This window comes from Rutidosis leptorrhynchoides, chromosome 9 (genome assembly GCF_046630445.1).
Source record: "Rutidosis leptorrhynchoides isolate AG116_Rl617_1_P2 chromosome 9, CSIRO_AGI_Rlap_v1, whole genome shotgun sequence".
In the NCBI taxonomy this organism is placed as follows: domain Eukaryota; kingdom Viridiplantae; phylum Streptophyta; class Magnoliopsida; order Asterales; family Asteraceae; genus Rutidosis; species Rutidosis leptorrhynchoides.
The window spans coordinates 113,647,554-113,662,121 of NC_092341.1; positions in this window are offsets into that span (position 1 = coordinate 113,647,554).

Genomic DNA, 14,568 nt, shown 5'->3' on the forward strand with positions numbered 1-14,568 from the left:
TAGAGCATTTCTAATAATAATAAAGCCCTACTGACCCTTAAAATCCAAAATCCTTGTTTCATAACCTACGGCCGCATAGCAAACAATCTCAGCAACACTTGATCAAGTAAAACATTCATGCATTATCATCATTCCTTACATCATCATTGAGCCGATAAATTACACGTTGCATTCTATAATGAATCCTACACTTCTGCTTTCTGATCGAATTTTAATCCACTTGCGCGACGCGAATTTGCATGTGCGCAATGCACACTTGTCCTGCACTAGCTTTCAACCTTTTAAAACATTTTAACCCGTTTTCAAAGACCCAAAACGACACTAGTTGCTCAATCAAATCATTTTACATTCAAATACATTTAAACCAATGTAATCAACAGTGGCGGAGCTTGAACAAATGTTTTAGAGGGGCCGAATATGAAATATTAGATCGAGATACCAAAATTTTAGTGAAGAAAATTAATTTTAAGTATGTTGGTGATATCTCCGAGAGGAAGGGCCTCTCTAGGACCTGTGGCTCTCAATTTCATGTAACAATCAAAATGAAATTTATACTCCTTTAAGTTACGAGCGTTTGAGCTTTTAAAACAACTTAATCCGAGTCCGTTTGAAGGAGATATAACCAAAATGGTGGCAACTCGCAAATTCTGCGAGCTTTCACCATTTTGGTCATATCTCCTTCATACGAACTCCGTTTTAATTGATTCAAAAGCCCAAACGTCTGTAACTCAGAGGGCTACAAATCTCCACTATCTACTCAAACTTTAGGAGGGGCTAGTGCCCCCTCCTTCCTTAATAAAGCTCCGCCCCTGGTTATCAACAAATTTACATCATAACCACCAACTTGATGTTAAATCGATCCGTTACAATATCAAGTGGTAAACTTCACCCATTTTACAAATCGACAACTAAAAGTTTAAAGCATGATTATTGGGACATATCTATCCAACCCGAGGTACCTACCAAGGCTTCTAGCATTCACAAATAGCAAACACATCCGCATCACAAATCATACACTCACATCATCAATTTAATAAGCTACATTCCTAGCTTATCTTTATCCATATCGTACATCATCATACATAAACCAAGGATAACTTATGTCACCCCGAGGTTTGATCATATCATCATGATACAAACCCCCTCAGCATCCCTGATGCCGGCTCCAGAAGTGCCCCGTACCGAACATACTTATATAGAGACTTTCCAACAATACACTGAAGTGCCAAATTGGACACTCTAGTGTTCCCAGTACCGAGCACACTAGAGGCCCGACCTGCATCACGGATGCGTGACCTCAAACTTATCGGTAACCAATGTCCCAAGGACTCCTCCATAATTCAAAATTCTTACGGGGTGTTATAAGACCCCCGCCTTCCCCAATACGCATACATATACATATCCATTGTACTCACCTTATTTAAGAGATTATCAATACTAAGCACAATTAATCAATAAGTCTATGCAAGACTTTAAACTTCAACAAAGCATAATCCATAATTAATTTCCAAGCAAATCAACCTAGCATACACGCATACACATATACACATCACAACATAATCATCTTGTCTTTCAAGACCAACTTTCTAAAGTATATCATTAAACCCTCAATCTCATCTTTAAACATATATTGACTAATGTCAAGATTTATAACCATAAGTCTTCACAATACACAAAACTCAATTTCATCATAATTCAATCGCATTTGATCAATAAGATTAACCATACTATGGTTTACCCATTTCAACCCACTAAACTCATTTGGTCAAACAAAGTCAATTGCACTTAGGGTTTATCTTTTTAAACTCACAAAATACACTTTTGACATCATTAAACAAATCTTAAGACCTAAACTACAAGTCTTTCCAAACCACACACTAGTAAATGTTTTGACTCACACACCCAAATTACATCATAGTCAAACTTAGTCAAAAATCATATTTCAAGACTTTTTAACTACAAGTTTTCATTTCATGCTTACCATTACAAATCACAACCTTGATTATCAAATCGCTAGTAATTACAAGTCGAAACACAGTACCCATCCTAAAACCTTAATTAAACAAGTTACCTACAAAAAGTCTCCATTTATACAAAACCCATCATATTACCAAAATTAAATCCACAAACCCTAACTTACTAATTTCGAATTAGGGTTTTTATGAAGTTAAAAACCTCAATTCAAACACTAACTATATCATCTAAAGATGTAATTTACAAATTTAAGACATATAATTTCATACCTCAAATTTAAGGTTAGAAAACTCCAATAAATTACCAAGAATATGAAAAAATAAGGAGAATCAAGAGCTCCAATAGTGCTAGCAAGTGTTAACTTGATTATTTACACCTACAATTGAACTTACATGAAGAAATTTGACGTGTTCTTGATTGATCTCCCAAATGTCGCCACTTTTACCTCACACACTCACTCTCAAAATGTCATCATTTTATAAAAATGAAGTGTTGTCCAAAATAAAAAAGAAGTGAATTAATTCATTTTTTTTACACTTTCTACCATGTCCCTTATTAAACCTTGTACCCTAAGTCCTTTTCTTGCAAGTAACAGTCCTTTTTTCTAACAAAGTCAAATCAACTAACACCAACAATAATTAAATAACACTTTAAAATAATTGGGGTGTTACATATTCAGTCCTAACAAAGGATATTGGGCCAAAAAGGCCTGGCTTGTCTACCATAAACAGGTCACAACAGTAACAACTATTTGACCCATCCTTCCAAGCCAAATCAATGAAGTAACACAAGTCAATTAATAACTCAGCTGCTTTTCGGCCTTCTTCACCTAATTTTGGGCCATAACAAACGTGTGTAAATGGACCGAACTATCGGGTAATCCACTACTAGAAAATTTGACATTAGCTACGGAAAAGTTAGTCCCCAATCTATCCCAAAACAGGTTTAACGACGAATTTACGACGGATATAGGCCGACCCTAAAATCGCCCTCATAAAATTTTAGGAACGGATTTTACGAAGTTCATAAATTCTAGCGACAAAATATCACCGTATTATTTGGGACAGATTTCCTTCGGATTGCCTTCGGCTTTTTCCGATGAATTTCTGACGGATTTGCGACTGTTTATTAGTGACGAAAAATGTTTTTCACATATTTGTGATGGTAGTTTTAGTGACGGATTTGGGACAGTATTTTACCATCAGATTACCGACGAAATTTGTTAACCATGGATTAGGGACGAATAAATCTTTGACGGATTAGGGATGTAAGTGTTTAGCAACATCCTTTTTCGTCTTAAATATGTCACTAAATATTGTTTTCCAACTAATAAATATCCTATTTTTCTAGCTTCCGAATTCAGTTTTATTATTCGTGAATCAAAACAAAAATTTCTAATTAAAACACTGAATTGTATTAAACATCTTAAATATTCATACATCATCCACATTCATTGTTCAAAAATAAACTACCATCCTAATCCCAAAACAATATACCATTCACTAACAAAAACCAAAACAACAAAACTAAGAATTTTCTAAGCATGAAAAGTTACGGAAGTTTGGTAGATGCTTGGTGATTATGTCCAACTTCTCAAGCATCTCTATCCTAGCTTCCATTTCTCTTTTTTGCCATATAAACCAAAAGCACAAAAATAATCAAAGAAAATTGTCTCGAAAAAGAATATAAAAAACTCTAGTTTTACAATTTTCATGCTATACACAAATAAACAAAAGAAATTTATAGTGATATACATATATCTATATATTTCAAGAACGAAAAATAATCGAATACGAACCTTATTTAAAGATGCAACACGATCGGGTGAGTAGTTCGTGCGAGTGTGACTCTACGAGTGAGGAGAAATGAGTTTGGTAGAAAATGATATTTAAGGAAGTGAGTCTGGCTTCAAAATTTCAACAAGTATACTAATCGTACTATATTTTTAGAGTAGTATAAATATTTGAAGAAATGGTGAAAAAAGCCCGCCTAATTATAAATGGAAAGGAAATAAAAAAAAAAATTAGTGACATGAAATTGTAAATAGAAATAAATAGTTTTTCCTAAAAAATAGTGATATGAAATTGTAAATATATTATATTGATGTATATATGTTATATTTGATATTATATATGTATTTTAGAACATAGTACTTATACGTGTTTATTCGTGTTCATAAACTTGATATAATCTCAATTATAAAAAACAATCGACTTAAATCCGTCCATAATACTCTGATTTACCATTGAATTAGGGACGACCTTATTTCTATATATATTTGGATAATTACGATTTAGGCGAAAACAAGTAGACACTCATTCCAAAGCGCATCTATATTATTTAATAAACATTTTAAAAATACTAAGTAGCGTATAAATGCAAAATCACATATGGGTATGCATATATTCATTGACAACAATTACGGAACTTATATATAAAAACATTATGTCAAAGGCATATATCCGACAAACGTATAATATATTGTTGTATAGAATTTACATTTGATAGTATATGTGTATTCTAAAACATTTAGTACTTCTACGTATTCATTGGTGCTCGTAAACTCGATAAAACCTCAATTATAAAAAAATAGGCATCCCAAATCCGTCCCTAATACTCTGATTTACAGATGGATTAGGGATGGCCTTATTGTTATATATTTTTTAAAATTTACGATTTAGGTGAAAATGCATAGACACTCGTTCCTAAATGTATCTATATTAGTTAAAAAAACATATTTTAAAAATACTAAGTAACGTATATACAAACACATGTACGGGTATGCGTATATTCACTAGCAACAATTATGGAACTTATATATAAAAATACTAGATAGAAGGTATACCTCCGAAAAATGTATAATATATTGATGTGTAGATGTTATCTTTGATAGTATATATGTATTTCTAAAAATATTTTGGTACTTATACGGTTCATTCATACTCGTAACTCGATAAAATCTCAATTATAAAAAATAGTTGTCCTAAATTTGTCCTTAATACTCTGATTTACTGACAGATTAATTAGGGTCGGCCATATATTTATATTTATATTTTAAACTTAATATATAGACAAAAGGGCATAGACAGTTAACAAACATTTTAAAATTTTATAAATGCAAACACTCATACTAGGTTTGCATATATTCACTAACAACAATTATCCAACTTATATATTGAAAGTATATATCCCTTAAACATAAAATATATTGACGTATAAATGTTATATCTGATAGTATATATGTATATATGTATTCTAAAATATTTTAGTACTTATACGTGTTCATTCGTGCTCGTAAACTCGACAAAATCTCAATTTATAAAAAAACAGACATCCCAAATCCGTCCTTAATACTCTGATATACCGATGGATTAGGGACGACCTTATAGTTATATATTATTTAATATTACGATTTTAGCGAAAACGCGTAGACACTCATTCCTAACAACAACAACAACAACAACAACAAAACTCAATACCACATGAGTGGTGTATGGGGGAGGTAAGATGTAGACAGTCCTTCCTCTATTCGAGAATAAAGACAAGTCATTTCTCCACCCAGAGTGAAACACATTCAAGAGTAGAGAAAGTCATCCCTCTCTTTATTCGACGGATAAAGAGATTGCTTCCGAGAGGTCTTCATTCCTAAATGCATCTATATTGATTAATAAAAATTTAAAAATACTAAACAGCGTATAAATACAAACACATGCACATGTATGCATATATATACTAACAATGATTATATAACTTATATATAAAAACACTATATAGAAAGTATATATCTTAAAAAGTTTAACATACTAATGTATAGACGTTATATATATATATATATATATATATATATATATATATATATATATATATATATATATATATATATATATATATATATATATATATATATATATATATATATATATATATATATATATATATATATATATATTCTAAGACATTTTGGTACTTATATGTGATCATTCGTGCTCGTAAACTCAATCCTTCCCTAATACTCTGATTTACCAACGGATTAGGGACGACCTTATTGTTAAATATTTTTTAAAAATTATGATTTAGGCGAAAACTCGTAGACATTCATTCCTAAATGCATCTATATTAGTTAACAAACATTTTAAAAGTACTATGTGGCATATAAATGCAAACACACGTACTGGTATCCATATATATTCATTAACAACGATTATGGAACTTATATATAAAAATACTAGATTGAAGGTATATATCCGAAAAACTTACAATATATTGATGTATAGGAGTTATATTTGATAGTATATATGTATTATAAGACATTTTATTAATTATACATGCTCATTCGTGCCCGTAAACTCGACAAAAATATAAATTATAAAAACAAGCGTCCTAAATCCGTCCCTAATACTCTAAATTACCAACGGATTAGGGACGACGATATATTTATATATTTTTTTAAATTACAATTTAGGCAAAAATGCATGGCCGTCGTAAATCCGTCGAAAAACATTATATTTATGGACGGAATATGTGTTAGAAGATAATAAGGCCAGAGTCTGTATGTGGGCTTAGGGTCCATTAGGGTTTTACCATTAGGGTTTTGATATGTACTATATATATAACACTTTGATAATGAATAATAATTCACGGGTTCTACTCTATAACATGGTATCAGACTAGGATCTGTAACCCTGTGACCTACCGCTTCCACCCTAAGAGTCTCATTTATTCTTATAATATAAAAGAACCCGGTACAATAAAAAGTACACTATGAGTTAAACCCAAACCCAAGCCCCTTAGATTTTAGTTTAAATGAAGTTGATATTTACATGAATAAATTTATTTAACGGGTAGGTACTGTAGTGACCCGAACTTTTCCATGTTTATATATATTAAATGAAGTTGATATTTACATGATTAAATGTTTCCAACATTTTAAGCAATCAAACTTGTTAAGACTTTATTAATTGAAATAGATTTCATGTAGACAATTGACCACCCAAGTTGACCGGCGATTCACGAACGTTAAAACTTGTAAAAACTATATGATGATATATATATTGATATATATATAGTTAACATGATATCATGATAAGTAAGTATCTCACTATATTAACAATGAGTTATATACATAAAAATGAGACTACTAAGTTAAGAAACTCGAAACGATATATATAACGATTATCGTTATAACAACGTCTTACTAAATACATATGTATCATATTAAGACATTGTTACACTATATTTAACATGATAAAATGATAATTAATTATATCATTAAGTGTATTAACAATGAACTACACAAGTAAGATGAGGCTACAAACTTAAGGAATTCGAAACAATATATATATGTAACGATTATCGTTGTAATTGTATTTTAACATATATATATATATATATGATATTAAGATATATTCATACATCATATTATCTTGTTAACATAACAATTGAAAATCTCATTTAAGTATAATAACAATAGATTAATTACATTTAACATGATCGTTAACTTAAAGGTTTCAAAACAACACCTACATGTAACGAATAACGATAACTTAACGACTCAGTTAAAATGCATATACATGTAGTGTTTTAAGATGTATTCATACACTTTTGAAAGACTTCAAGACACATATCAAAGTCCTTCTACTTAACAAAAGTGCTTACAATTATATCCTCATTCATTTTCATCAACAATTCTACTCGTAGTCATTCAGTATTCGTACCCGTATTATACACAGCTTCTAGATGTACTTACTATGGATATATACCAATAGGAACTAGCATGAGATTCCACTCTTGATTATGTCATGTATTAATAATCAAATTTAACTTCTACCATGAATTAGTCAACTAACTAGAACTCCTTTTAACCCCACTCACCACTCACCACTCAATTCATTTCACTTCCAATTCTCTTTCTAACTCTCTCTAAACACACACACACTCTTAGGAACGAAATTTCTAGTAAAATAATCATCATCTTCATCAAAAATTACTTCAAGAATCAAGCTATAATCATCATAGGAAGAACACTTCAAGAACACTTCGAAAATCCTTTCAAAATTGCTAGTTTACTTTCAATCTTGCAAATCCATTCCAAGTAATCATCTAAGATCAAGAAACCTTTGTTATTTATAGTAGGTTATCTTTATTATACAAGGTAATATTCATATCCAAACTTTGATTCGATTTCTATAACTATAAACTATCTTAATTCGAGTGATAATCTTACTTGAACTTGTTTTCGTGTCATTATTCTACTTCAAGAACTTTTAAGCCATCCAAGATCCTTTGAAGCTAGATCATTTCTTATCACTTCCAGTAGGTTTACCTACTAAACTTGAGGTAGTAATGATGTTCATAACATCATTCGATTCATATATATAAAACTATCTTATTCGAAGATTATAACTTGTAATCACTAGAAACATAGTTTAGTTAATTCTAAACTTTTTCGCAAACAAAGTTAATCCCTCTAACTTAACTTTTAAAATCAAATAAACACATGTTCTATATCTATATGATATGCTAACTTAATGATTTAAAACCTGAAAACACGAAGAACACCGTAAAACCGTACATACGTCGTCGTAGTAAAACCGCGGGCTGTTTTGGGTTAGTTAATTAAAAACTTTGATAAACTTTTATTTAAAAGTTGTTCTTATGGGAAAATTATTTTTCTTATGAACATGAAACTATATCCAAAAATCATGGTTAAACTCAAAGTGGAAGTATGTTTTTCAAAATGGTCATCAAGACGTCGTTCTTTCGACTGAAATGACTACCTCTTACAAAAATGACTTGTAACTTATAATTTTGACTATAAAATTATACTTTTTCTGTTTAGTTTCATAAAGTACAGTTCAATATGAAACCATAGCAAGTTGATTCACTCAAAACGGATTTAAAACGAAGATGTTATGGGTAAAACAAAATTGGAAAATTTTACTTGTTATAGCTACGTGAATTTTATAACAAATCCATACTAACCATAACTTAACTAACTTATATTGTACTATACATGTCTTGATAGACCATAGACACGTATACAATGTTTTGACATATCATATCGACGTCATCTATATATATTATTTGGAACAACCATAGACACTCTATATGCGGTAATGATTGAGTTAGCTATACATGGTTGAGGTTGATTCCAAAATAATATATATACTTTGAGTTGTGATCGAGCCTGAGACTTGTATGCACTGGGTCGTGGATTGATTCGAGAAATTATATTGATTTATTTCTGTACTACTAACTGTGGACAATTAATTGTGAACTACTAACGTGGACTGCTGACTTAACAACTTAAATCGTTAAAAATGTAAATAAAATATATTGTGAATATATTTCGATCATACTTTGATATATATGTACATATTTGTTATAGGTTCGTGAATCGACCCGTGGCCAAGTCATATTTTTCGACGAAGTGAAAATCTGTAAAAGTGAGTTATAGTCCCATTTTTACTATCTAATATTTTTGGGATGAGAATACATGCAGTTTTGAAAATGATTTACAAAATAGACACAAGTAATTGAAACTACATTCTATGTTGAATCTTTATACCGGATATTTCCTTTGTTGAACTTGGTAACCTAAGAATTGGTGTTTATTATAATTGCCACCAATTGACGCGAATCCTAAAGATAGATCTATGGGCTTTGACACGCCCCAGTCAGAGAATTTGAACTGCTTTAGTACTTCGATGTTTATATATGGGGATATTCTAGATGCGTTTTGTTAATGTCGGTTACCAGGTGTTCAATGATATGAATGATTTTTATGCAGATTGCATGTTATTGAAAGATGAAATCTTGTGGTCTATTATTACGATTGATAAATATATAGGTTAAACCTATAACTCACCAACATTTTTGTTGACATTTAAAGCATGTTTATCCTCAGGTGATTGTTAAGAGCTTCCGATGTTGCATACTAAATTAAGGACAAGATTTGGAGTCCATGCTTGTATAATATTATTTAAAAACTACATTCGAAGACATATATTGTTGTGTATTATTATTGTAAACCATTATGTATTGGTCGTGTGAAAACGCTATATTTTTTATTATTATTATTTGATAATCGTCGTAATATGTTTAAAACTTATCGATAAAAATAAAGGTTATGGTTTGTTTTAAAAATTGAATGCAGTCTTTGAAAAACATCTCATATAGAGGTCAAAACCTCGTAACGAAATCAATTAATATGGAACGTTTATAATCGATATGAACGGAACATTTCAATTGGTATCAGAGTATTGGTCTTAGAGAACCAGAAATTTGCATTAGTGTGTCTAACCGAGTTTGTTAGGATGCATTAGTGAGTCTGGACTTCGACCGTGTTTACTTTAAAAACGATTGCTTAATATTTTTGTTGGAAACTATATATTTTTACATGTAAATATTATGTGGTATATTATTAATGTGTTAGTTAATGTGTAATAGATGTCTACTACCAGTACCAATCCCATCGACTCACCTAATAACAATGAAGAGTCGAATATACTTTGGGAAGATTCACAAATTCCCGAAGAAGAACCGGAAGAAGAGGAACCGGAAGAAGAGGAACCGGAAGAAGAGGAACCGGAAGAAGAAGAGGTTCCTGTCAAGACCCATCCTAATCCATCCGGACGAAGTCCATATCGATTATAAACGATGTGATGACCCGGAAATTTCCGACCAAATTTAAACTTAATCTTTATATGTTTCTGACACGATAAGCAAAGTCTGTTATACTGAAACTCAAAAACTTTGAACTATTTCGTGAGTTCAATAAACCCTGACTGCACACGATGATTCACGAACCACTATTTGTAATTAAATACATATATATTTGAATATATGAATATATAATAATAATTTGAAATATATAATTAGAAATGTATATATTGTTGTTATTAAAGTTATTATTAGTAATATCATTATTAAGCATTATTGTATTATTATTATTATTATTATTATTATTATTATTATTATTATTATTATTATTATTATTATTATTATTATTATTATTATTATTATTATTATTATTATTATTATTATTATTATTATTATCTTTATTTCAAATTATTGTTATTATTACGTTTGTCATTATTTTTAATTTGATATTTTTATTAATGTTATTATTATTATTATTAGTAAGTTAGATTATTATAAATATAATTATAATTATTAATTATTAATATTATTATCATTATTACTTCTATTATTATTACTATTAGTTTCATTATTATTAATAAAAGTAATATGAAATACTAATATTTATATAATGAATTTTATTTTGCTTCTTCATATAACTAATACACAGATAAATATATAACAAGATATAAAAATCCTGTTACTGTTATATATGCAGATTTATACGATTATAAATACAGATAATTTGCTTACTTATGTATTATGTTACAAATCGCTATCCTTCTGTTTAATCTGTCTACTTAATTGATAAATGCACGAATCCAATATCAGATATAATTCAAATTCTGTTTCATGTCGTGATCAAACTTTAACAACTCTTGTTTCTATCTCAAAAATTGATTAACAAAGGAATCCATAGTACAACCTATTGAAGAGTCACTATCTGCTTTTAAATTTTCTTTGTTTTCTTTCCTTTGTCTGAGTAAACTTCTGTCAAACACCACAATTGATAAATAAATCGATTAGTTCCAACATTAGGTAATTCATTCAATATCCCAACCTCTTTAAACCCACTTCAACAAAGAACAAACACCAAATTTTTTTGCTTTACCTGCTGCAGTTTATTTGATCAATTTGTCATCCAAGAAACCACCACCCCATCACCATTCTTATTTTCTTGACCACCTTTTTATTTATTATCGATCCGTCACCCATCTTCTAAACTTGCTTCTTCTTTGAAAGACACCATCTTCAACCGCCATCACCACCTCAACACAACACCACTTTGGTTCACGACACATTTCATTATCGGTTCATAACCACCATGATCACGACAACATTACTTTACTCTCTCTTCTCTCTCTCTAAAAATCTTTGAACAAAAACTACACAAGAAGCAACACCGAAACACTCACCACTCTAGCCTCCGCTTTACTGCTGTTATGATCAAGCTCATGCTACCATCAATCCCCATAAATACCATCAATTGTAACTACTACTATTTCCCTCTATAACTATGATAAAACAAGCCATGAAACCCGATACCTTGCTGCAACCTTTTAATGCTTTCTGTCTTCTATTCGGCGCCGTAATATAAGAAGGGAAGGTACTTGTCATTTGAAATTTTGAGCATATATTTAAAATAATAAAAAAAAGTTAATAAAGGATGCCTCATGATCTGTATTATATGTGGAACGATTGGGAGAGGTTACCGACAACCTATAAACATAGAGCATCCCACTCACAATATAATAATAGGTAGTGGAATTCAAAAGTAAAAATTTCAACTAGCCATGTGACGTTTTATTTACCTTCTGGACGAACCATATTTTTTTTGTGTACGTGGACTGTGGTTATCGGTTGGGCTGACAGGATCCAACTTGTTGTTGGGCCAAGATCTCATTAATTTTATCTTCTTTCTGTTAAGGCCGATAGATAGCCGAGTCTTGCTTCCAAATTTTTAGTTAAAACACGAACTGTTAATAATAAGGGTTGAGGAGGTTGTGATTCATGTAATTGATGATATAATTAAAAGATGAATTAGGTTGATGATGAAGTAACGAATGATATTATGACGGGTTAAGATGATGAGGAGGATGATGGTATGTTAAATATTGATGATGATGGTACGACGTTAAACGATAAATGATGATGATAAAAGATGACGGGGATTAGGATAAACTAAGATTATGATGATGACGTTTAATTCAAGTAATGGTAATGATCTTATAGTGTTATGATGATATTGATATGGTTAATTGGTTCTGTGTTAATTTGTGTTTGAGGAGAAAATGATAAAAACATAAAACAGATTAAATAGTTTTATGGCGGAATTAAAACAGAAATGTAAAAGGCAGCTTGATGGTTATAGGGGTTGATGGGTTAGCGGGAGGTCTTGAGTTCGAGCCGGGCAATGGCGTTTGATTTTTAGGAGCTTGTTTCTCTCAAAGGTTGTACCCTATTATTATTATTATTATGTTTATTATTATTTATATTATTAGTATTATTATTATATTATTATTATATTTATTATTAAAATTATTAACATGAGCATCATTTTTAACAATATCATTTTTAGTATTAGTAAAGTTATTATTATTATTGGTAAATCATTATTTTCAAAACTATTATTTTAACAAATAAATAATTGTATATAAAAATATACTTATTACATATACTATAACTATATTAATATTACATATACATTATATATAAAACCCAATAACATTGTTTACATAAATATTTACATATAACAAATTTTTGTGATTTAATAATATAATACTAATTATATAGATATATATGTATTAGTATAACTATATGTATAAATATTAAAATACTATATATATATATATATATATATATATATATATATATATATATATATATATATAACCTTTGAAATAACAAATATATTACTAAATTAAATAGGTAATATACATAAACTAGTTTAATTATTATTACATGTTAATTATATGTGTTAATATAAATACATGATATAGGTTCGTGAATCCGAGACCAACCCTACACTTGTTCAATGTCGTCATATGTATTTTTACTACAAAATACATCATGGTGAGTTTCATTTCCCTTTTTAACCTTTATATTTTTGGGCTGAGAATACATGCGCTGCTTTTATAACTGTTTTACGAAATAGACACAAGTAATCAAAATTACGTTCTATGGTTGAATGATCGAAACTGAATATGCCCCTTTATATTCTGGTAATCTAAGAATTAGGGAACAGAAACCCTAATTGACGCGAACTCTAAATATAGATCTATCGGGCCCAACAAGCCTCATCCAAAGTATCGGATGCTTTAGTACTTCGAAATTTATATCATGTCCGAAGGAGGATCCCGGAATGATGGGGATATTCTTATATGCATATTGTAAATGTCGGTTACCAGGTGTTCAATCCATATGAATGATATTTTTGTCTCTATGCATGGGACGTATATTTATGAGAAATGAAAATCTTGTGTTCTATTAAAATGATGGAAATGATTATTTATGTTAAACTAATGAACTCACCAACCTTTTGGTTGACACTTTAAAGCATGTTTATTCTCAGGTATGAAAGAAGTCTTCCGCTGTGTAATTTCTCATTTTAAAGATATTAGTTGGAGTCATTCATGACATATTTCAAAAGACGTTGCAATCGAGTCGTTGAGTTCATCAAGATTATTATTAAGTCAATTATAATTGGATATATTATGAGATGGTATGCATGTCGTCAACTTTCGATGTAATGGAAGATTGTCTTTTCAAAAACGAATGCAATGTTTGTAAAAATGTATCATATAGAGGTCAAGTACCTCGCGATGTAATCAACTGTTATGAATCGTTTATAATCGATATGGACTTCGTCCAGATGGATTAGGACGGGTCCTTTCAGTTGGTATCAGAGCGGTGGTCTTAGCGAACCATGTCTGCATTAGTGTGTCTAACTGATAA